The sequence below is a fragment of the Protopterus annectens genome, chromosome 5.part0 (genome assembly GCF_019279795.1).
Source record: "Protopterus annectens isolate FY-2018-M chromosome 5.part0, PAN1.0, whole genome shotgun sequence".
NCBI lineage: Eukaryota > Metazoa > Chordata > Ceratodontiformes > Protopteridae > Protopterus > Protopterus annectens.
In genome coordinates this window covers 1,310,924,813-1,310,948,323 of record NC_056735.1, presented here as the reverse complement: position 1 = coordinate 1,310,948,323, position 23,511 = coordinate 1,310,924,813, and the positions used below count along the sequence as shown (strand labels likewise).

General features: G+C 40.5%; 1 protein-coding gene across 1 annotated transcript in view; it reads left to right on the top strand.

Annotated features, from left to right (window-relative positions):
- The first annotated feature begins 6,343 nt into the window (after nt 1-6,343).
- The window catches only part of LOC122801641 (T-lymphocyte activation antigen CD86-like), a 258,709-nt gene continuing 241,541 nt past the window's right edge, over nt 6,344-23,511 (top strand). The window contains exon 1 of the mRNA XM_044071120.1: nt 6,344-6,523. The gene's annotated coding sequence lies outside the window, so the exon portion shown is untranslated. The remainder of the gene's footprint in view (nt 6,524-23,511) is intronic.

Here is a 23,511-nt window from a genome sequence, read left to right as displayed (position 1 = left end):
TAACTGCCTATGATGTTAATGCAGTTTTGGGGGGTGATTTTTAATTTGGCAAATATAAGTTCAGTGCTGTCAAAGACTTTTTTTGGTGTAGTCGTCCAAGGTTAATAGAGTTTCAGCTGCTTGCTATGATGGGTGGTAGCATGGGACCAGGAGTGGGATGTATGTCCACAGATTGGTTTAACTGATTAAGTATATGTAGGTTGAGTTTGATAAATTTGTTTAGTAGTTTGTCTTGTCTTTGCGAGGTGTGGGAAAAAGTTTTTAGAGGATGGAATCTATTTAGATGACAGTCCATGCTGGTGGTAGAGAAAAGGGTATGTGTTATAGTATAGTTTGAAGGTTTGCTTAGGTGTGACAGTGGTGTGGTTTGCCAGGGAGGGAGACTGTTGTGTTGTAGTAGAGTATGGTAAGAGGTGAGGGAGTATAAGAGTAGTAGGATAGAACTAGAGACAGTTTAGAGGTGTGTTATTTGAAAGTGAGTCATGGTAAGGGGAAGCAGTGTAAGAGGGTAGTTTGAATTTTATTGTGTGGATTGAGGTATGTTATGTGGACTGTGGATAGAATGTGTTTGTAAAGGTTAGTGTGTGAGTATGGAGGTAGACTGTAAGTCTAGAGGTTAGTGTGTTAGTAAGGAGGATAACCTGCAGTAGGGCTGTAGTTAATTTGCTTTAGTACTAATGTTGTAGAGTACAAATGATTTGTAGTATATTCAGATGTTTGAGTGAATTAAATTGAGGTCTTGGTTGTGATTGGTAGTTATGTGGGTGGGGCTGATAGGTATAAATGTAATTGAAATGGGGGTTGGTGGGAATGGGGGTAGGGGACTGGAATGAGCCAGGGCATAGTGAGGGAGAATGGAGTAGGCTGGCCATGGCCCCCTGTGCAGCTCTGTAAGAAGAAAAATAATCAATAAGGTAAGTAAGTTATGGTTGAAATAGAGCTTGTACAGTGGAGGAGAAAGGAAAGAGGGGATTTGTTAGAGGAATTTGCAGAGGAAAAAATAACCTTAGGAGACAGTGAACAGGTAGCAGGGCAAACAGAGTAGACAGAAAGAACCAGAGAGAGAGATCTATTAAGTGAATACGTTGACCAATATAGATAAATAATAAACCTGGAAGTAGGAGGATAGTATTGTCAAGGACAATATACTAAATGTTTACAAAGGTTACCAACTAAAGCAGGAGGAGGAGGTATTAGGCTGAAGAACAAGGGATAGCAGGGCAGTATGGAGAAGAGGGTGCATGTGTGTGATTCTAATGTTCTTGGAGATGTTAATTTGAATTCAGTGATTGCAAAAGGATGCTTGTGTTTCATTTTGTGATCGGCTATGTACTGTTATTTGGGATTTCAGTGGTTTGTTTGGTTGATATTTTTTTTTCAATGATGTACTTGTTGATGGCTTTGAAATTTAGGATTACCAATTATATATTTTAGAATGTCTTCCCTTTACTTGAATTAGCTGTGTTTGTGGAGCTGAATTTTTGACATGGGGAAGACAGAATGCTAGTGAGGCTGAAGATTCATATACCTTAATGTCAAAAGGAACAACAAGCGATACTTCCACTAAAATATTTACTATAACCTAAAAGGTAAACCTGCAGAACATCTACAGCTACTTGTTATTTATTCAGAAATTCCAAAAATAATGTTTCCACATACTAAAAATAGTCAGCATAATACAGTCCAGAAATCTTCTGTCTGGCATAACAAGAGTTACAGCTATAACGTCTCTTAAACATTTCTACCAGTAGCTGTGGTGGTAAGTAAAGAATTACAGCTGTTTATCATAAACCTGTACAAAAGAAAAGTGGAAAATGTTAGTTAATTCTTAGGCAAAAAGCAAAAGTGTACTGAAGAACTGAGTATTCGTTGTGAATGGAAGTGCATTAAATCAGATTGAAAGACTGGAAAGGAGAGGTGTGCTTCTCTCACAAAGAATGGAGGGGGTATGCTTCTCTCACAAAGAATGGAAACGGAGTTGTGCTTCTCTCACAGCAAATGGAATGGAAGGGTATGTTACTATCACAAAGAATAAAGTGGAGGGTGTGCTTCTGTCACAAAGTACAGAAGGGGGTGTGCTTCTCTCACAAAGTACAGAAGGGGGTGTGTTTCTCTCACAAAGTACAGAAGGGGGGTGTGCTTCTCTCACAAAGTACAGAAGGGGGTGTGCTTCTCTCACAAAGAATGATAGTGGAGGGTGTGCTTCTCTCACAAAGAAAGAAAGGGAAAGATGTGCTTCTCTCACAAAGTACAGAAGGGGGTGTGCTTCTCTCACAAAGTACAGAAGGGGGTGTGCTTCTCTCACAAAGAATGATAGTGGAGGGTGTGCTTCTCTCACAAAGTACAGAAGGGGGTGTGCTTCTCTCACAAAGTACATAAGGGGTGTGTTTCTCTCACAAAGAATGATAGTGGAGGGTGTGCTTCTCTCACAAAGAAAGAAAGGGAAAGATGTGCTTCTCTCACAAAGTACAGAAGGGGGTGTGCTTCTCTCACAAAGTACAGAAGGGGTGTGCTTCTCTCACAAAGTACAGAAGGGGGTGTGCTTCTCTCACAAAGCATGATAGTGGAGGGTGTGCTTCTCTCACAAAGAAAGAAAGGGAAAGATGTGCTTCTCTCACAAAGTACAGAAGGGTGTGTGCTTCTCTCACAATGTACAGAAGGGGGTGTGCTTCTCTCACAAAGTACAGAAGCGGGTGTGCTTCTCTCACAAAGAATGATAGTGGAGGGTGTGCTTCTCTCACAAAGAAAGAAAGGGAAAGATGTGCTTCTCTCACAAAGTACAGAAGGGGGTGTGCTTATTTCACAAAGTAGAGAAGGGGGTGTGCTTCTCTCACAAAGTACAGAAGGGGGTGTGCTTCTCTCACAAAGTACAGAAGGGGGTGTGCTTCTCTCACAAAGAATGATAGTGGAGGGTGTGCTTCTCTCACAAAGAAAGAAAGGGAAAGATGTGCTTCTCTCACAAAGTACAGAAGGGGGTGTGCTTCTCTCACAAAGTACAGAAGGGGTGTGCTTCTCTCACAAAGTACAGAAGGGGTGTGCTTCTCTCACAAACTATAGAAGGGGGTGTGCTTCTCTCACAAAGTATGGAAGGGGGTGTGTTATCCCACTAAGAATGGAAGGGGTGGGTGTGCTTCTCTTACAAATAATGGAAGGGGAGGGTGTGCTTCTCTCACAAAAATGAAAGGGGAGGGTGTGTTTCTCTCAGACAGAAGGGAATGGGGTTGTGCTTTTCTCACAAAGAATGGAAGGGGCAGGTGTATTTCTCACACATTCATAACATTCACTTGTGTGATTAGCCATGATCGATGAGGAAAACTGCCACTGAAACATCGCCTGGAAGTTGTGTTTTGTTTGTCAGATAAGATTTTACTGAGCAATGTAATCACATTATGTAATCATTGCAATTATGTATTACAATATGAAATTCACTTCAGTTTAAGCAAATGGTTCTAACAAGTTTGCATATCTCTCAAATGCCTATAGGGGCATCCATGATTTTGACTCAAAATCTTGCTCTGCTGCAACTAAAATTTATGATTTTTGAGAAAAAGTAGCTGATTATAGTCAGTCAGTAGTGGCAATCATTATAGTTAAGAATGTCTTTTATTTAGCATTTAACCAAATGGGAAAACACTCTCTCCCCCCTGCTACACATCTCTGTTGGAGTACCCCAAGGTTCTATATTTGGGCCACTCCTTTTTATCCTTTTTACCAATGACTTCAGTTCATCTACCAACTAAGCCTCCATTATCCAATATGCTGACGATGCTGCCCTTATATGCTCTGCCCCCTCCCTACTAGAATTCCAAGTAAAAATGCAAACTGCTTTCAAAGGCATAGAAAACAACCTTTCTGAGCATCAACTAATTCTAAATCCAAATAAAACAAAATTAATAATATTCAAATCTAAAAAGCCCAAACCATGTCAGTCCCGCCTAGCTATCCTCTCTTCTAATGGCACCAGAATAGAACCAACAACTCATACAAAACGTCTAGGCGTAACTACTGATGAAAATCTAACCTTTGATAAACATGTCGCCTCGACTATCAAAAAAGTTCAATTCAAGCTTGGGACCCTATATAGGGCCAGACCATATCTTACTTCAATGCCAGACTAGCCACCGCCCGGTCTCGCCTACTTTCTACCCTACTCTATGGATCTCATATTCTCACAAATCTTTGAAAGACTGATCTAAATAATCTTGAATCCTGTTGCAACAAGATTACTAAATTTGCTACCAACAACTCATCTCATTGTACTGTCCTCTCGCAGCTCAGCTGGCTAGAACTCCCTAACCTTCTTGCTCTCAACCAACTCACTATGGTACAAGCTACTTCACCAAACCAACTCCTGCCCTGCTCTATCCAATCTGGTACAACCTAAACAAAACCCCAGCCCCATTCGATCCTCCAGCAAAGTGATGCTAGAAGTCTCCCATTCCCACAACTATCACGGCGACTGCCTCTATTCTAACAAAAGTTCCAAACAATGGAATAACCTTCCTCAAAATATAGCTAATAATCCACAATACCAAGACTTCAAACAACTACTACACAACTATCTGACTACTCATTGGCTTTGCTTCTGTCATCCTCCGGACTGACTACTAAAGCCCCAGCTACTATCTTGTCTCCTCACCTCTCGCTGTTTCATTGCTCTTCTCCTACTTCTACATCTTCTCTCTCTCCCACTACCTTCTCTTGTTCACAGTAATCTACTACTGTATGGCACCACTTGAAGTACATTGTATCAATAATTGTGTTATGCTGGAAAATGAAATTTCAAGCCCCATTACCCGAGAGCTCTTTCTCAAGGAGTACCTGTATGCACTAATTATTCTGTTATACACTGTAAGCACAAGCCAATACAATCCTAGAAAGTTCTCTCAGCTTAACATTAATCTGTATAATTTATATTTTGTAACATTATTGTTTGTAGTTTAAGCCTTTACACAAACCTGTTCTTGTTCACAAGTATTGTGGCTGTTTTAATATTTGTGCTTGTCTGGAATATCAAATGTAAATAATGTACTGTTTTTCTGGAGCTTTAGGCCTCCGCTAAAAATAGGCCAGTGGTCCAGTCAGACTATTTCCTGGTTAACAAATGTAATAAATAATAAATAAATAAAATATTTAAGAAGATGCATGCTATTTCATGTTCTCTTAGGCTGTCAATTTCTAAGGCAATAGTATTGATATTTAAAGTGTCTCTGCGTTTGCTTTTGTTCCCGATTCAGTATTTAAGGAGAGCTTTATAGGTGTGGACAACATTATTCTGAATTCTATACAGAATCAAAAAATGAAACTTGACATGGAATTCCAAGAGTGATTTTTATGTACATCCTAAGCAGAAAGCAGGACCCTCCTGTACCCCTTGACAAATACAGTCAACTTCAAGATTCCCCACACCTTGAGGAAAGGTGAATGTCCTGATATGCAAACAGTACAGTTTTACACTCAACATCTTTTGCAGTCATTGATGCTTACAATCAGTATATACTACCTAAAAAACATAATTGTGCCTTTTGTACGTCTGTGAAGAATCACGGTAATGTGGAACTCACCTGCAAAGGTGTTAACATCTGAAGAGAAATGTGAAATGAGTGGTTTTCAGAATCCATGAAAGTTTATTTTGTATTGGCACTGATTTAGCATCCTTTGTGCATGACAAGGCTCTGATTGCCTTATACCAGCTTTTGTCTTCATGACATGCTCTTCTAAACTGGATGCCTGCAACTTATCTTTAAATGCCTGAGAAACACCACATGGCAGAACTACACATATGTGTCCGCTCACTTTACATTTTTTTTTTTCACAAACCATAAATTGTACTCCTTCATTTTAATTCTTTATATATGTCTCAGTGCAAAATAGAAAACATAAACTGCTTTGAAATTAAAATTAATACAGAAATAGTCATTGTTCTGATGTTTCACAATGTTTCCAGTGTAGTTCATTGACTTTGTGGCCTTTTAAATAGAAAAGTCACTAATTATTTTTAAATAAGAAAGTATGAATTATCCTTGAACAGCAAACGATAGTTACATTTTGATAAAATTAAACCACTAGAAGCTAAAAAAAAATACCAGTGCCAAATGTGGCCAATCCCATACTATTTTCAGCAGTATAAATATGCAAATGAAATATTATAAGAGTCTAACTAGTGAACAGATACTGTGCTTATTCTTTGAGTACTCACTACTTACCTTACCAGGAAATACACTCCCTGTTAAGAGCATTTTCTTCAAGACTTCCTCGTGCCACATTTAATGATATCACTTAAGTGGGAGGGGCATTTACAGCTGAGAGTTAGAACAGAATATTTTTACTTAAGCTTGCATACTCCCTGAAACCGAATCAAAGTGACGGGTGACTGCAGTTTATTAAGAAAAAAATCAGCTTTACAGATTTATCTCTTCTGCTTAACTGCTTTTGACTTACGGAAGGCATAAAAAATCCACATTCCCTGTGGTTATTAAATAAAGATCATCTTGCTCACATTCCTGACAAATTCTCTTCTTTGGTAAGTGCAACACTTTGCTTTAGTTATATGTCTATAATACACATATTGTAAATGTATTTATTTGTCAATGCAAAAATTAGCATTGTAAAATTATAGGTCTAGGAAATGGATTTACATCAGGATAATAATTTCATTTTAGCTGTGAGAATGTGACAGTGGTAGGAAAAGTGCTTATAATTCTGATTTGGCAGGGCGTTTTTTTTGTGTATAAAATGTGTTTATACTAATGAGATATAAAGCACTTTATAGAAGCCCACGCACATGGTTACAGTAAGCTAATTATATATTTGACAAAGTCATATGCTTAAAGGGTATAGTAGAGTTTAAAAGATTGTATGACAGTATTCAGCCAAATATACTCTTGAAATGAATTGTAGTTCTTGATGGAAGGCTAGCTATGCCATTTCCTTGTTGTACATGAATATATATTATACAGAGGAAAGAGCAGCACGAATAACAGGTGTAAATCAAAGATATACAGCTACATCCAGTGGAGAAATAACTTACAGAAATACAAGCTTGCGGCAGAAGTGTGGCTAAAAACAACAACACCACAAAGGAGAATTCAAAGGGTTTTCAAGAAAGTAATCTCTGATAATCAGGGTAGTGCCCACATGCAATAGAATATAAGTGAATTGACCAACAGTGACTTGCTCAGGAAATATTTTGATGAATCTCAGTGAAAAGGAAATGTTCAAAATAGTTCTAAGTACAGAAGTTAAGCAAGGCCAAGAAAGGTACAAGAATGAAAAAGCATAGGCTGAGTGGTCTAACAACCTTGTTTGCCCAGTTTATGTTGCACTGCTTCTTTGGCTTAAATCAGCTGGAAGGGTAGTTGGTCAGTTTGGGTTGAGCCATTACACTGTATTTACACACGCACAATGCGTTTTGCATTGCACAGTTGTTATTTTGAATAAATAGGAAAACCCATCAGTTGAAAATATACTTTATTACCTTAATAATAAGCCTGTTTTACATAATTAGTTAGTTTTTAAAGTGGATGTATTATGATTGTTTTTCCATAACCCCATGGACCTCAGTAGCTATCCATCATATTTCACAAGTCTAGAAAAAAATGTTTGGAGTTATTTTAATGACTGGAGTCAGTCAGCATGGGGCAGTACAGAAGTCTGCATTTTTATAGAACACATTATTAGCTGATTAGTGAAGTAATAGCAGCTAGCTTATCTGCAATTAAATCATCACTATGTAAGCATACAGGCAAAAGTGCACACCCATTTCAGTCATCTTATATATTAACAGGAGGTATCCTTTACACTGTGAGTCAATGGATGCTAAGTATTAATTGCTATGTAATCAAAATTCTTTGGTCATAAATGACATTAAATGAACATGACATACTGGCTTAATTTAACTGATGCTCAAGAAGTTAAATATTGCATTCAGTAGATTTATTTAAAATAATGTTTTCTGCTGAACATAACCAATTTCTTCATTTATTTACTTTTTTATCATTGTTTTTTGCCCCCATTGCCAGTCGACCATCAGACCTCTGACCAGCCAAATGGCGCATTCATTTCCCATCATCAGGGTAAATACCATACCTCTCAATGGTCCACATTTCTGCAGACTGTCCAGAGTTTTGCCTCATATTCTTCGTCTGTTCCTCATAAAATTTGTGATTTTTCTGTCAAATCAGTGTGATTATTTGGTGATTGAAGTCACTAAATAATGACAAACATTTCAGTTTCAGACTTTAAATCCTTCAGAAAAATGCATGTTAACAGAAGCCATATGAGTCTAGCAACCTTCCAAGGTTATAAAAACAATATTTAAAATCTATTCCTATTTTTGGGCCTTTGTCCCCCATTTTGTCAGACTTTGTACAAAATTGTAGCACTAAGAGGTTGAGTGGTATGGTGAGGGCTAGCTTGGGGAGGGGACATAAATTACACTGCCATTAGGGGTAGTTTGAGTGTTTTCTTCTTTTAGCCCTATGGTCTTGCTAAATCCTAGCTTATGGACCAAAATGGGTGATGTGCAATGGGCTATCCACTCTTGTTATCTCTCACTTCTGCAGTGGATGTTGCCAGCAAGTAGCGTCCCCCCTATTATCAAGCATGGGAAGTGGATCCCTGGTTACCACTGTAGAAATTAGACCTCCATACATGCTCCCCGAACACCCACTGCACTCCCCATCCCCTCAGTAGAGCAACATATCATGCATCTTCACTCCTCTCCCTCCCTCCCTGCATAGCTGGTCTAATACTGAGTCCACTAATCACACCTCTGGGTCATAGTGAGGGCTCCATCCCTCACTTAGTTTATTTAATTGCTCATTGCATTTTTGTTACATTGATCAGCTAGGCAGAGTCCAAATTTAGTGGACAATCTGGGAAGAAAGCTCCAAACTTACACACACACACACACACACACACACACACACACACACACACACACACACACACACACACACACACACACACAAAATAGACCTTGAAAGACATAAGTGCATACTTTTTATTCTAAAGTGAACGTACCTGTTTAGCAATTTTTCTTAAATAGTATTCCTTTTATTACTACTTTCTTAATTTTGAATAGTGACTGGGAAATAGCCTCAAACATGAGACAAAAATAAGATACACTCAACACATTCTAACAATGCAAATCAAAATTACAGTAAGTGAATATTTGTGCTCATTAATTTTAAAAATTCCTTAATTTCTGAACTTAGCATTGATTTTAACTCCACTCATAAACATAGCTTTGGAACACAATTTTATAATTTATACAGTACATCCTTGAATTTGATAATCGAAATATATATATATATATATATATATATATATATATATATATATATGTCTACTTCATAACACTGAAATTTCATAACATTGAATTTCATAACATTGAGACCATAATAACAAAAATTCAAAACATTGAAAACCAAAAACATTGAAAATTCAGAACATTGAAAGTGTGCTTCATAACATTGAAAACTACATTGCCCAAGTAAATAAGATCCCCTCCACCTACAACAACACCTAACTAACAAACACACTATCTACTACATTTTTGCAGGGGGGAAAGCCCCCCTGCTTCCCCCCCGTGTGGGGAGCTCTGCCTCCCACACACCCCCGTAAATTAAATATACCAACTCCAAGATCACACTACAGTGGAAAAAAGATTAATTTCCTAACCTCGGTATGATACAGTTTTGAAATACAGTTCTTATAAACTTAGAAAGCTGATAAAATAACAGTTTTTGACTTTCTATGCATTTTCTGGAGGATATGAAATCTGAAAGTCAAATGTCCGCCAATAGTTAGTGGCTTCAATACTCTATGATTTGCCAGAAGACAACAACTGTTATGATGAAAATACAAAAAAATATAAAGCCAATTCTGTTGAGACGTATAGTATGGGTGAGCTTGAACTTGTGTACAAAACTGTCTTGCAACCATGTTTCTAGACATTAAACTTCCTTGAAATCCTTGCTGCTTATATATCACACCTCTGCATTCAGTATGTGTAATAATGTAGTAGTCTCTATAGTTGTACATATAAACAGTTTACAAAGTTTTGTAATGAACACAGGCTGATGTGATTTATGCGCTACTGATTTTGGGCTATCAGTTAACATTTGTCTAAGAACATGAAGAAATGTTGGCATGCAGAGAATACTAGGCATGCCCAGTGTGCAGTGTATTTGTAGCAGCTGCCAGAAGGTTGTACAATGTAATGAGAGTCATTTCATGAATTATGACAGTTTTGTGTTCCAGAGTGGATCTTCTGCATGTCTGTTACACGTGGCAGACTATGAGAGGCCATGGCATGCTACTCAGAGTATGACACACGTGTAGTTTGCTTTCAAATATTACTCATATAGCTTTAGTTTTTAAGCACACAATAATCAATAAAAACATACATGCTCAAATGTGGAAAACCCAGAATAATTTTTTTGTGAGGAAAGCCCCACCATGCGCTCTCATGCAGGTTGCCAGTGTCTCCTGTACCCCTTTGCTCTTTTACCCAACTCTGAGGCTGCTGAAGTATATGGTTAAAGAGGCTTGAATTGCTTGATTGTGTTACTGTATCAGTGGAGTAGTCTCAACACCATTTTCAGGTCTAAAGCCTTGCTACTAATCAGACAGGCTAATATATTATTGAAAATACATAAATAATTATTGGTGGACAATCCATTCTAGATTATCACAAAGAGACACAGAAAAGCAATGAAGGTATAGCTATATTAAGGCTTGGCTTTCACCCTTGTGCATGCAGACTGTTATGTCAGATTGTCAAAAGGAGGCTCCATGTATCAACTTTGAATGCCAGGATAATGAACTCTACCTGACTTTTAAAAAAAATACTTTAGGGTAGAAATTGAATCCTGCATCTAAAAGGGGACAAAGCCTTCTATGTGTCCCATGCTGGGGACTTTGCCCTTATAAAGAATCAGTGAATATAATCACATGTGAAGTCACTGCACCTCAAGAAAAAGGGAATTTCCTTAAAAAAGAATGAATTTTTGTATTCACCAGCAGTTGCAGAACTCACTGTTACAACCAGTACATAATTCTCGTAATTACAGGACGGCACAATGGATAATGAATAATCCAGATGAAGTGGCATTAGCTGGCAGCCCTGATGCTGGATGAGCTACCTGCAGCAGGTGGGACTGAGGAGGAATGCTGCTTTGGTAATTCATTCTTCTGTAATTTTGGTACTTGGTGCTGTTTGATTATTGCAGGGAATCAACATATGGGCCAAGACATGTGATCTCATCAAACAGAGAGCATTGTAGAGTGTCTAAATGATGATACTGAAACTACACTAATTCCAGTGTACAGTCTAGATCATCATGGGGTGTATAATGAAATGTAAAGCAATAATGTATGTTTATTCTTTTCTTCAAGATGGTGTTATCTTAAATGCAATATAGCTGAGATCTGGAGTCTGGAAGTAAAGCAAAGCCACCACATAGCAGGTGCAAAAAATTTACTTCCCTCAATGAAAAACCCTTTACTGTTGAGTTCTTTGTTTACTCAATATATGGTGGTCAGAGGACCAGCAACATGTGATCAAGGTGACCTAAGTCTGAATAGCAGCTCAGGAGACTGCTGGAGATGATACATCAGAAACGAGTGATGCAACTTTGCTGGCTTGCCTCTTCTCAGGGCAAACTGTTGGTATGTGTGCTAAGGGTGCACATTGCAGTGATTGAAGCTGCAATGGAAACTGAGGACTCCAGGCTTTGTGGAAGGAGGGAGGGAGGGAGGAAGGAAGGAAGGAAGGAAGGAAGGAAGGAAGGAAGGAAGGAAGGAAGGAAGGAAGGGCTGTCTTAAGGGATGACATTTACTGCAGAAGTGAATGGCGTGTCTTCAAAGATGCCCATTGCACACTGATCCTTGGATGTTTTAATGAGCATACACAATGGGGTTAGAACCATAAAAAGGAAAGTCTGTAACCCACATGGCTGCCTATATGAGCAGCCCCTTCTCACTTGTCTCTTACTTTGTTGGGTGAAGAATGAATAGACCAGTAGGTCAAAAAAGCACCTGATGGTTACCAGGCAAAGGGGACAAAAAGTCCAATGTATACATGTGTGTGTGTGTGTGTGTGTGTGTGTATGTGTGTGTGCGCGTGTGTGTGTGTGTGTGTGTGTGTGTGTGTGTGTGTGTGTGTGTGTGTGTGTGTGTGTGTGTGTGTGCATCTATATATACATATGGATCCCCTTTAAAGCAATGAATTACCATAACGTTGACTTGCATAACAGCAAGACAACATCAGCAAAAGTTTAAAAGAATGAACTCCCAGAACTGTGAAGTTCGCCTCTGGGAAACTAACCACCTGCTCTTTTCTCCACTGTAATGTGACCTCGGAGTTGGTGCAATTAGTTATGGGAGGGTATGAGGTTGATGGGTTGATTTTGTTTTGGTCAGTGGTGGCCAAGTGATTAGTTTCCTGAAGGTGAAATTTGCCATTCCAGGAGTATGTTCTTTTAAACTTTTGCTGACGTCATCTCGCTGTTATGTGAGTTGATGTTGGGGTAATTCAACTCCATATGCATATATATATATATATATATATATATATATATATATATATATATATATATATATAGTTCCTCTTTATAATCTCAAAATACTGAAATCTCGAATTTCAGTATCTCGAAACTATAAAGGCAAACGATTCACAATCCCAAAACCCAAAAGCACAAAACACACAATCACGAACATACACACACCATACACCACACAACACACACACCATTCTACCCACACCATACAAGCTATACAACCCTACACTATATGTAAGTAAGCCCCCCGGCACCCCCATGTGGTGGGCTGCGCCCACCCCAATTATATATACCAACTCCGAGATCGCACAAACAGCAAAAAAAAAAACAAACTCACACCCAGACATTTTACAGTATATATATATATATATATATATATATATATATATATATATATATATGCATGTATGTGTGCTTGTACATGTATAATTAAATGTACATCGACAGCAGGTTGGTCAACATGAAAACATCAAAATGAAGAATGTTGACATGTGTTGCTAATGCTTCAAAGATTATCCCAGATCAGGCTAAACCAAAAAATAAGTGCTTTTGCAAAAGGGGGCAAGTCCCTGCACCCTCTACTAATTTTATATATGTATGTATGTGTGTGTGTATATATATATATATATATATATATATATATATATATATATATATGTGTGTGTATATAAATGTGTACTAACTTCGAGATAACATAATCCTTGTGGAAAGGGAAAATTCCCCCACCTGGGAAATGTCAGATTCCCACACATGTAAATGGTGTTTACCAACCCGCTGTCGATGTTGTACTCAAGTACACTTATATCTACATATCAGTAAGATCATTAAATGTAGCTTAGATAGATATGTCAAAGCAGAACCAGTTTAGGAACGGTTAAGAAGCATGTAAGCATTTTGCCTGACTTTCAGACCACTTTACATTTTAAGACTGCTGCGGGAGTAACTGGGTACTAGTTCATAGGTTCATAGGTTCATACTAGGCTATCTGCCCTAGGGCATTTATAAGCCTAGCCAGAGTATGTTTGGCTTTCGCCACCCATTTTAAATTAATTTTGCTATGCCCTTTTTCGAGGTTAGTATACTGTGCCTCTGTCTAACAGTGACACAGAAGTGATACCCGGGGTAAACCTATGATCTCCCATCCACTCATCAAGATTCCTCTTGAAGAGTGTCAATGAGGGACTCTGCCTAACCTGGACTGGGATTTTATTCCATAGTGAAGGGAGCCTCTGGGTTATGAATCTGTCCCTTCAGCATGTCCTATTTATTTCAGTGCTGAGGTTCAAGTCTCTCGAGCGTGTAGCTCGATGGGATTTGGATTTTTTGAGGTGCAGCATGTCCCTTAATTCGGGTTGGACATGGCCTTATCGTCAGGCACAGGTCACCTCTGAGCAGGCGGTATGCCACTGAGTAGAGCTGGAGTTTCTTTAACCGGGCAGCATATGGCATCTGTTTGAGCCCTTTGATCCTCTTGGTGAGGTACTTTTGGGGTCTTTCCAGTTGCTGCATGTGTTTGGTAAGGTACATCCCAAAGGGGCATTGTACTCGATTATGGGCCTGATGAGGGAAGAGTAAAGAGGCACGATGACCTCCCCTAATCTAGATGTGAATCCCTTCATGATTAGGTGGGCTATATAAAATGTTTTCTAACCACTTTGGCCACGTGGTTGTCAAATGAGAGATTGCTATCAACTTGGGTCCCCAGGTCCCTAATAACTTCTTCTGTACTTAATGGATTACCACCTATGTGGTAATTTGTGGGCACTTTGTTTTTGCCAAAGGGGATGACTATACACTTTTTGGCGTTTAGCTTGAGGCCATGGCTCTGGCACCAGTTTTCTGTTTCTATGAGGCCCTTTTGGAGGATGCTTGTGTCGGCTGGAGAGTCGATTATGGCACCCAGTTTGCAGTCATCTGCGAACTTGGTTAGCCACAGTCCTTCCGTGTTGGCCTGTACCTCCGAGAAATATATACCAAACAAGAGAGGTCCCAGGACTGAGCCTTGTGGGATGCCACTTGTAACTGGTTTGGAGTCTGACATGGCTCCAGCAATTCTAACCATGTGGGTTCTGTCCTTGAGCCAGTTTGCAACCCATCTAGTGACATAGGGGTTTATATTTAAGCTGGTGAGCTTATCTATAATGCCTGAGTGGGGTATTGTATCGAAGGCTTTTGCGAGGTCCAGATAGGCTGTGTGGACCACCTTCCCTTCGTCAATGGCCTTGGTGACTGTTTCAAAGAAGTCAACCAGGTTTAAGAGGCAGGATCTGCCCTTAACAAAGCCAAACTGGGTAGGATCCAGTGTCTGTAGGTCCCCAATATCTTTATTTATGAGGTCCATGATGATCCTTTCCATAGCTTTGCAGACCAAGCTAGTCAGGCTTATGGGGCGATAGTTTCCAAGGTCCGTTGAGGCACCACCTTTGTGGAGAGGGACCACTGTTGCTGTACGCCACTCTTTGGGTACATATCCTGTAGTAAGGCTGAGACTGAACAGTAGTTTTATGTTTGGGTTTAGCTCTTCTTGGAGTTCATGTAGGACGCAGCCTGGGACATCGTCTGGTCCCATTGATGCTGTGTTTTTTGCTTTGGAGAGGGTGGCTCCCACCTGAGCATCTGAGATGTCGGGGGGCAGCACTCTGCTGGGATAGATATTTGCCCTTTTGGTGGGGAGGGGGGGGAGAAGTTTGCGCTGAACCTGTCAGCTAGGATGTTGGCAATGTCTGTGGGATCAGTGTATTTTTTGTCATTTTGGACTAATTCTGAGCATATCTGGGAATTCCCACCCAGGTTCCTAACATAACTAAAGAAAGCCTTGTGATTATCTTTAGTGTCCTGTGCAATTTTTCTCTCGAAGCTGGCCTTTGACGATTTTATGAGTGCCCTTAGTTTATTGCTAATACTAATCAGAGATGCCTTCCTTTTGGGATTTTGCTCTATCATGTAGTAGCTTCCTCCTTCTATTGTATAGTTTGTTTATGGCTGGGGTCCACCAGACAGGTCGTCTGCCTTTGGAGGACTGGGTCTTGGTTTTATTTGGGATTGCATGATCCATGCATTCCTGAAGGTGTTCATAGAATGCATTTATAAAGGATTCTGCTGTCTGGGCCATATTTTTCACAGGCCCGGGGGCTTTGAAGGATTCCACCTCAGTTTTGAGGAGTGTGAAATTTGCTTTAGAGAAGTTTTTCACTGTGGTTTTCTGGGCAGGGCGTGGGGTGCGGATGTGAATATCCAGTGAGATCAGTTTATGGTCTGATCTTACCAGTGAGGGATACACTTCTGGTCTGGAGCATAGAGTCCCCATGTTGGTGATGATCAGGTCCAGTATGTTTTCCCCTCTTGTGGGAGTGGTAACAAGCTGTTCCATAGCATTTGAGTTTATGAATTGTAGGAACCTTTGGGCAAGGGTGTTGGAGCTAGAGTAATGCTCCCAATCTATGTTTGGGTAGTTGAAGTCGCCCAATATAATGGTGTTCAGAGAGACCTTCATATTTTCCAGTGTTCTCAGGAAGGCCGAGTGGGGTTCCTGGGTTTGGGAGGGTGGTCTGTAGCAGGCTATAAACTGGAAGGCAGTTTTACCCACTGTTAGTTGCACATGGATAGTCTCTGATGCTTCGTGCTTTGCCACCAACCTGGAGGTGTGGGTATCTTTGATGAATATCGATACTCCCCCTCCTTTTGTGGTTCGGTCCAAGTTTTGGGGCCGAAAAGCATGGTATGAGGTATAACCTGGTAGTGCTGGGGTGCTCTCGGGAGTCCTGAACCAGGTTTCTGTTACTGCACAGATATCGATGTTCTCCATGCTAAGGAGAGTTTCGAGTGCGTGCATCTTGAGGTTTAGACTTCTAGCGTTGAGTAGCATTACTCTTAGTTTCTTATCCCTTGTGATACCTATTTATACATAAATCTGATGGTTGCCTATATGATAGCTTCCATGATCAGTTTTTGCTCAGGGAGTGGAAAATAGGCCAATTTGTTTACAGGTGGGCTGATGGCTAGCAGGCATGGTGAGAAGATGCATCTGGAAAAATGTTCTGGAAATATCACATCAGCATGAAAATTCATAGAAATCTGTTCAAGGACCATTTAAAGGTACATACTTGATGAGCTGAAACAATACCATCATTTGTCACTTCAGTTATTTCAACTGGCTGCATTTCTTCTAGAAAGAAAATTATTTGGATATTGATATGGCTACTCTTGTATCTCCTATTAGCATTCCATTTGACAGCATATTTTAAATAAACGCTCACAGAAAGATCTCATAGTGCTATATCTGCTGCTTTCCTTATCTTTCAATAATCTGTAAATATGTAAATAAGCAGGTATGATAGTTTTCTTATACTATGACTGTTCACTGGAATTGTCTTTGTTTCACTGTGGGTCATCCTAGATTTTGTTCTCAGGAGAGTAACGTATTAGGTATTAGGTAGAATGCCTGCTAAAATTAAATAATTCTTCATGGATGAGATGGAAAAAAATGTGGAACCAACTGCCAAAGCCATGGGTGTGGAGGTAACAATGGCTGAGGTATAATTAAAAAAAAAGACTGATTTCTCAGGTGTTAAGATGAAGGACACAGAGGCAGCTGCTTTCATTAAACATATGATTCAGCACTCCTTCATAACAGGAATAACCTTTTATTTCTTGATTATTCAGATTATTCTTAGTTTGTCTGAAACTGATGTTGACACTCCCCAAGAGACTAAAATACATTTTTATTTATTCATTTTTGCTGTTGACCAGAAGTTGCGAGCTTTGTACTATATATCAATGCTGATATATTTTTTTTAAGTATTAAGAAGTTTGTCTCATAAATTACCAACGACAACTCTGAAAGTGGATAACTGAACCAAATACAAAAACTAGTAAACCAAAAGCAATCCACCGAATGTGGATGGGCTGCTATCTCCAGAAAGGAATACCAGTTAACAAACACTCAGAAAGTGAATGCGAGCACTTTTATTTAAGCTTCAGAAATTCAGTAATTGCTTTTTGCCCATCAGTAAAAAAGCAGGATTTCATCAGAATAATTGTTAATATAGGGCAGGATTCAAGAAGGCTTGCACGGAGTGTAAGAGATGTGTAACACTCCATGTAAGCCTCACGATCCAGGAACAGCCCTAAACTCCGTGTAAGAGACCAGGTAAAGCGTCTCTTACACGGACTGGGCGTGGATATGCTAAATACCTCACTTGCAGCCGAAAGGTATGCAAATGAGGTATATTAGCGATCCAAGAAGCAGAAACCAGCCCGTGTAAGAGGCGTTTTAGCTGCAGAAATGTACTCAGTTGACAACTGAGTACGTTTCTGCAAAAATCACAACGGAGCCATGTCAGCTCCAAATAAAGGGTGCATATGTGTCAGGCAACATGCCAATGGCCAAATATGTGGCCATTGGCAAGGTAACCCGATGCAAAAATTATAAAAATATATATATTTTAAACGCAGCGCAGCCCCACGCAAACGGGTTGCACTGTTTAAAACATAAAAATGAAGGTTATAAACCCACAAATGTGGGTTTTATGCAATACATGGAATAAGAATGCAGGGACCAGCAGACCAAAAACAACATGGCCACCGTGTAGTGGTTGCTAAGGGGGGAAGCTGAGTCTAAGACATGTAACTAAGCATTAGTAGGCAATCTCATGTAAATGAGGGTTAGGATACTGAATCTCACAGTCACATAGCAAATGAGCACAGTCTGAGTAGTGTAAGAGATACATAAGGGGGAGGAATAGAGAAGGAGATAGGTGACATCACAGGGGGGAATGGTAGAAAGAAATACAGTTCATTGGAGGTCAGTGTAACATGACAGATGACAGACACAGATCAGGGAAAGAGGAGTGCCACAAGATAAGTCATGGAAAGTCAAGAAATGGAAGGTGTACACTGTTACTTACACCAAAGTTTCTTGCTGGGTGTGCATGCACACGTGTGAGCGCCATGAAGCGTGAGTAGGGCAGTGCGCGCACGTGTAAGGCAGACTGAGCATGTGGGAGCGTGTTGGTAGATGTTTAACACTGTTTGCATTGGTTTGTGCGCATGTAGGGCAGACTGAGCATGTGGGAGCCTGTTGGCAGACTTGTAAGACTGTTTGCGCTGGTGTGCACGCATTTTAACCTGAATAGGCAGATCCTGAACCATGTAAGCATGTGTGCGCGCGTGTAAGCCACTGTGAGTGTGTTTCTGCTGGTATGCACGCTGCTCCCCCCTGAGGAAACAGAAAGGAAAAAGGAAGCAACAGAATTAGTAGGAAGCTCGCAGGGAATACTGCTGGAGCTAGCAGGTGAAAACAATTAGAAGCAGGCAATTACACAGGCAGAATAGTAGCCCAGCCCAGCACTTAAAACTCTGCAAACAGCAGTGCAGGATGTTTCTCTCAAGAGACACTGCAAGACAGGAATAAGCTATTAGAAGTGAAAACTGAAAAAGCTGAACTCAGAGCAGAAATGTTAGAGGCTGCCATAGCTGTCATAATGAGACATAGGCGACTTGTTGAGGGTGGTGACAATGCAGATGGTGCCAGACAACCCACAGTGAGGAGATGGAGAAGAGTCTACAGGCCCAGGGTCACCTACCACGGGTTACATGGAGATAGTAGAGCGTTATAGAGTGGACAGAGAGCTCCTGCAGCAAATAGTTGAGCTGTGCAGGCCACGCCTCACACACAGAACCAACAGAGGGGAACCCATCCCAGTGGAAACCAAGGTATGTGTTGGCCTAAAAATACTAGCAACAGGTACCTTCCAAAGACCAACTGGTGATATGATGGGGATATCACAGGCATCAGCCTCCGGGGTACTGCACCAGTTCCTGGATGCCATGTCAGCACATGTCAGTGATCATGTATATTTCTCCAATGCCCGTGAGGTATTGGCCAGCAATATGCGTCTCTTCCAGCAAATAGCGGAATACCCTGAGGTAGTGGGTGCAATAGACTGCACGCACATACGCATCAAAGCACCAGCCGGTGAGCGGGGTAGGGCCTACATTAACCGCAAGGGCTTCCCCTCCATCAACTGCCAGGTCATGTGTGATGCCCAGGGTTGTCTGTGTGTATGTGGTGGGGTATCTGGCTTTGAAGATGTATTAGTGTGTGCTTTCTGTGGCACAGCCTCAGCAGATGTTGCAGTACTGTGGTAAGATCATTAAGGCAGGTCCATGACACCCACAGGAAATGTCTGTGTGCAGACTGTGTACCCCTCTTCATGGGATCACCCTCTCAGTCACTGGCACTAGCCAGCCCTTGCCCTGAGGAAGGAGTGCTGCATGAATGTGAGGTCTGGTCCATACTGTGAAGATCTGTAGCATGAATTCATTGTTCTCATGGCTGTCAATGTCTTACTATACTCAACTCCACACTGGATAGTAGGATAGAAATGGTGACATTACATGAGTCTGACCATGACCTACCTCTTCCATGGTGGCCCTCAACACTGGAGACAGAGGTGGAGTGACCACAGGAAGTGCGTGTCTGGCACACTTCCTGCACACACAGGGTGATCTGTGCCATGCAAGCTACTTATAGAACATATCCATCATGTCACAGATATGGAACATGCAGTCACTTTGGTCATGACCCACACCATGTAAAATGTACACCATCTGAGCAAAGACTGACATGTTCTGAGCATGTCCCTCACTGGTGGCTCTGTACATTCACTAAGTTGCAGACATACAAACAACTATGCCATCATTACTTTATTCCCAATGAGTGAATGATAGGTACTAATTATAGTGATAGCACATAAAATAGCAATGCTACTTTGTGTTAGTGGCCTTGTCGTATGTTGCCAGTACATGTAATCCACAGTACAGTATACATTTATCCAGTATGCAGTTACCTAATACACAAAAGACATACACACTTGAGGACTCTACAGTGATATTATTGGATGGTGGTCTAGTTCCATGTCAATGTCCAAGACTCCACTGTGGCCTCCTGAGGACTCAGTGATCCAATGTAGAGCTCCCCATTTCATTTAATGGTGATTAGGCCAATGAACCACCTTCTATTGCCCTGAGTTCCTTTGCAAGGTGGGTGTCACACTACCTGGCAGCATTTGTCATGTTGCCCAACATCTATTCTGGCCATAGTTTCTGCCTTTGCCACAGAGAGTATTTATGTCATGGCACCATATCTTGCCAAGCATGTTCATAATGGCACCGGTCAGATTTATCATGGGTGATCTTCTGCCAACAGCAAAGATGGATGGCCTGCAGCAAGATCTCATTCTCTGTATGTGAGAACTTGCATTTGCATGGCTTTTGTTTTACAGGCATCATGCAGTGAAAAATAAGAATAACTTAAGAGAGGATAAGCAACTGCTCATGTGAAATAGAGGGATAAATCCCTGACTACAGCCCACTTGACCTGACTTCAATTAGCAGGCCTATGACTAATAAAGTAGTAGGGAAAGGATAGTTAGTCTGTTATGTGGACATTCCATGTGGCAAACCCTGGTAGAAGCTGGAGATGCTGCATTGAGGGGAGTAGCTCAAGGTAGGGTTACTGTGGTGGGCATGGATGAGCTGACTTTGAGGTTGGAACATATACTCCACACCTACATGGCATGCCAGCCATCCCTCATACTTCACCACATTATTGCATTGGGGGGGGGTGGTGGGTACAGCATGCAGAAAAATAACTTGGCACAAAGATAATGGCTAGGACCCCCAGGATGCCCTTTGGTTCCATGAACAGTCACAGCTATAAATTGGAGAAATTCTAGGGAATCAGGATTAGCTCGTAAACCTGGCATGGATTTTGAGCTGTGGGTAGTAAGGCCATAAGATGATTCAGGGTCCCCCCAAAAATGTATAAAAGAATAAACTCATCACTACATAAATTACATACACACCCTCATATAATCTAGTATCCTGTGTGTTGCAAGATGGTCCCCCTAATATATCCCAGGAGTATATAAGATACTGACCCCGTAACAATAAACAGTATTTGTATATCTGTAGTACATTCTTTCTCTGAAGGTATGGAGTTTATAAAGCACTCATGGCAAGTGCAGCCTGTAGTTGTTGATGTTAGGCTTAGCTGCATGTACACAGCTTCATATAACAAAAGCAGGCACAGCTGACACCTGTATAATTGTTATGATTGATGCTGACATTGCAGCATAGTAAGAATATATATAGTGTTGAACGTTACTGTTGAAGTGCTCATGCGGTTGTACCCATTTGCCCCATTTAATGCACTGTTGCTGGACACACCTCACAGTACTCCACTTGAATGCAGCTGTAACTTACAAACCATAGAAAGCACATCAGTAAAACATTTCCTATGCAGATTTATGTAAACATTTAGGTGGATATATTAAGTAAATATTTTAAAGTTCATGCTTGTGTCGTAAGAAGTGTAGCTAATAATAAAGACAGTTTTTGCTGCTGTGACAGAAGCCTGGCTGATTGCCGCACAATGTAATCTTCCATAGTGTCATGAGGCTCATCGAGGCTGCTGGAGTTTATGCAAGTATATTAGAGGCTTTGTGCACAACAGCTATTCTAACTGGCCACCCACATACAAATATTAATGAATACCTGTTTCTGTCTGCTATGTATGTGAGCCAAGTTGCACTAAGTGTGTCAATCAGTCTTCTGCACTCACATGCACACTTGCAAAATGCAAAGGACATATGTGGTGGATCAGTTACCATGGAAAGGGTATGGTAACAATGTTACTTTTTTTAGCCAATGAATGAGCTACAGAGCATAACTGCTCTCAAAGATTGGTAAGGCATACCTACTGCACATATTCATGCCTTTCCCATCTTCACACCATCCTGCCATGCCAGCATTTTCTACTCTACATTGTGTAATGTTGTGCTACTACAACACCATATTTTGTGTGGTATGTGTGCCAAAAGTCAATAAGGGTGGCTTCAAGTCAACTGCCATAATTTCCCAGGAATGAGACCTTGTGAATGGCTGTAGCTTCAAAGGTCACTGAGTGTAGCAGAGCTCCCTGGTGGTGGAGCCAGGAAAGTAATCTTCCTTTAACTCTTGTTAGAGTCTCCACCATAAAGTGAATGTCTGCAACAAACTTGCCAGAGTAGTGTCTGATGACACAAGCATAGCCTGCTCTGGTGAGTAGCACAGGTGGCACTACAGTGACCTTTGTAGGTGCGATCATAAACTTCTTAGCCAGTGGGAGGAAGACATGAAAGCGCAGGCACCTGAGATATAGTGTAAGTACTTGACTAGTCTGCACAGCGACTTGTGTATTTAATACATGTTTGTGTTGAAGGCATTTAACTCAGTGCTATATTTTCCTTTGCTCAGGAGGCTATACAGGAAATAGTCGCCTGTATCAGATATGAATGGAAAGGCTTTACAGGATGGACATTATTTTATTTATTTCTGTAATTATATCTATGTTAAGAGTATATTACTGCATTCGCTATCTGCCAGCAGCATGCATGTGTGGAACCCAGTATAGGTAAGACTGCCTATGTTAAAATGTACAGTGTATGTGTATTGCACATTTGGTGGTATTCTGAATATGGGCATATAGTTATATATGTTTTCTGTAAATGTGAAGTTTGCATTTTGTTGGCTGTACACCTGCTACACTTAAGATAACAGAATAGTTATAAAACAATAGAAGCACGCAAACTCAAAATATTATAACTACAGTCTATAGGCACATTGGTATAATTCCTACAGGTTACACCATGCTTCTCAACTTCTTTGTTCAATAATTCAGGGTGACACCAAAAATAATGGGGGGACAAATCCTAACATCAGGGACATTTTTTTTAAATATTACTTTAATTCAGTCATAAGATTACACATCTAAAACTGCATATGTCAGGACTGCTACCTGTATTCCACTTTTCATATAGTCCATTATGACATGTAGACAGTTATATCATACATTCAGGCAGTTAGTCAAACAGTGCCAGTATATAGCCGACTGATATAGTAA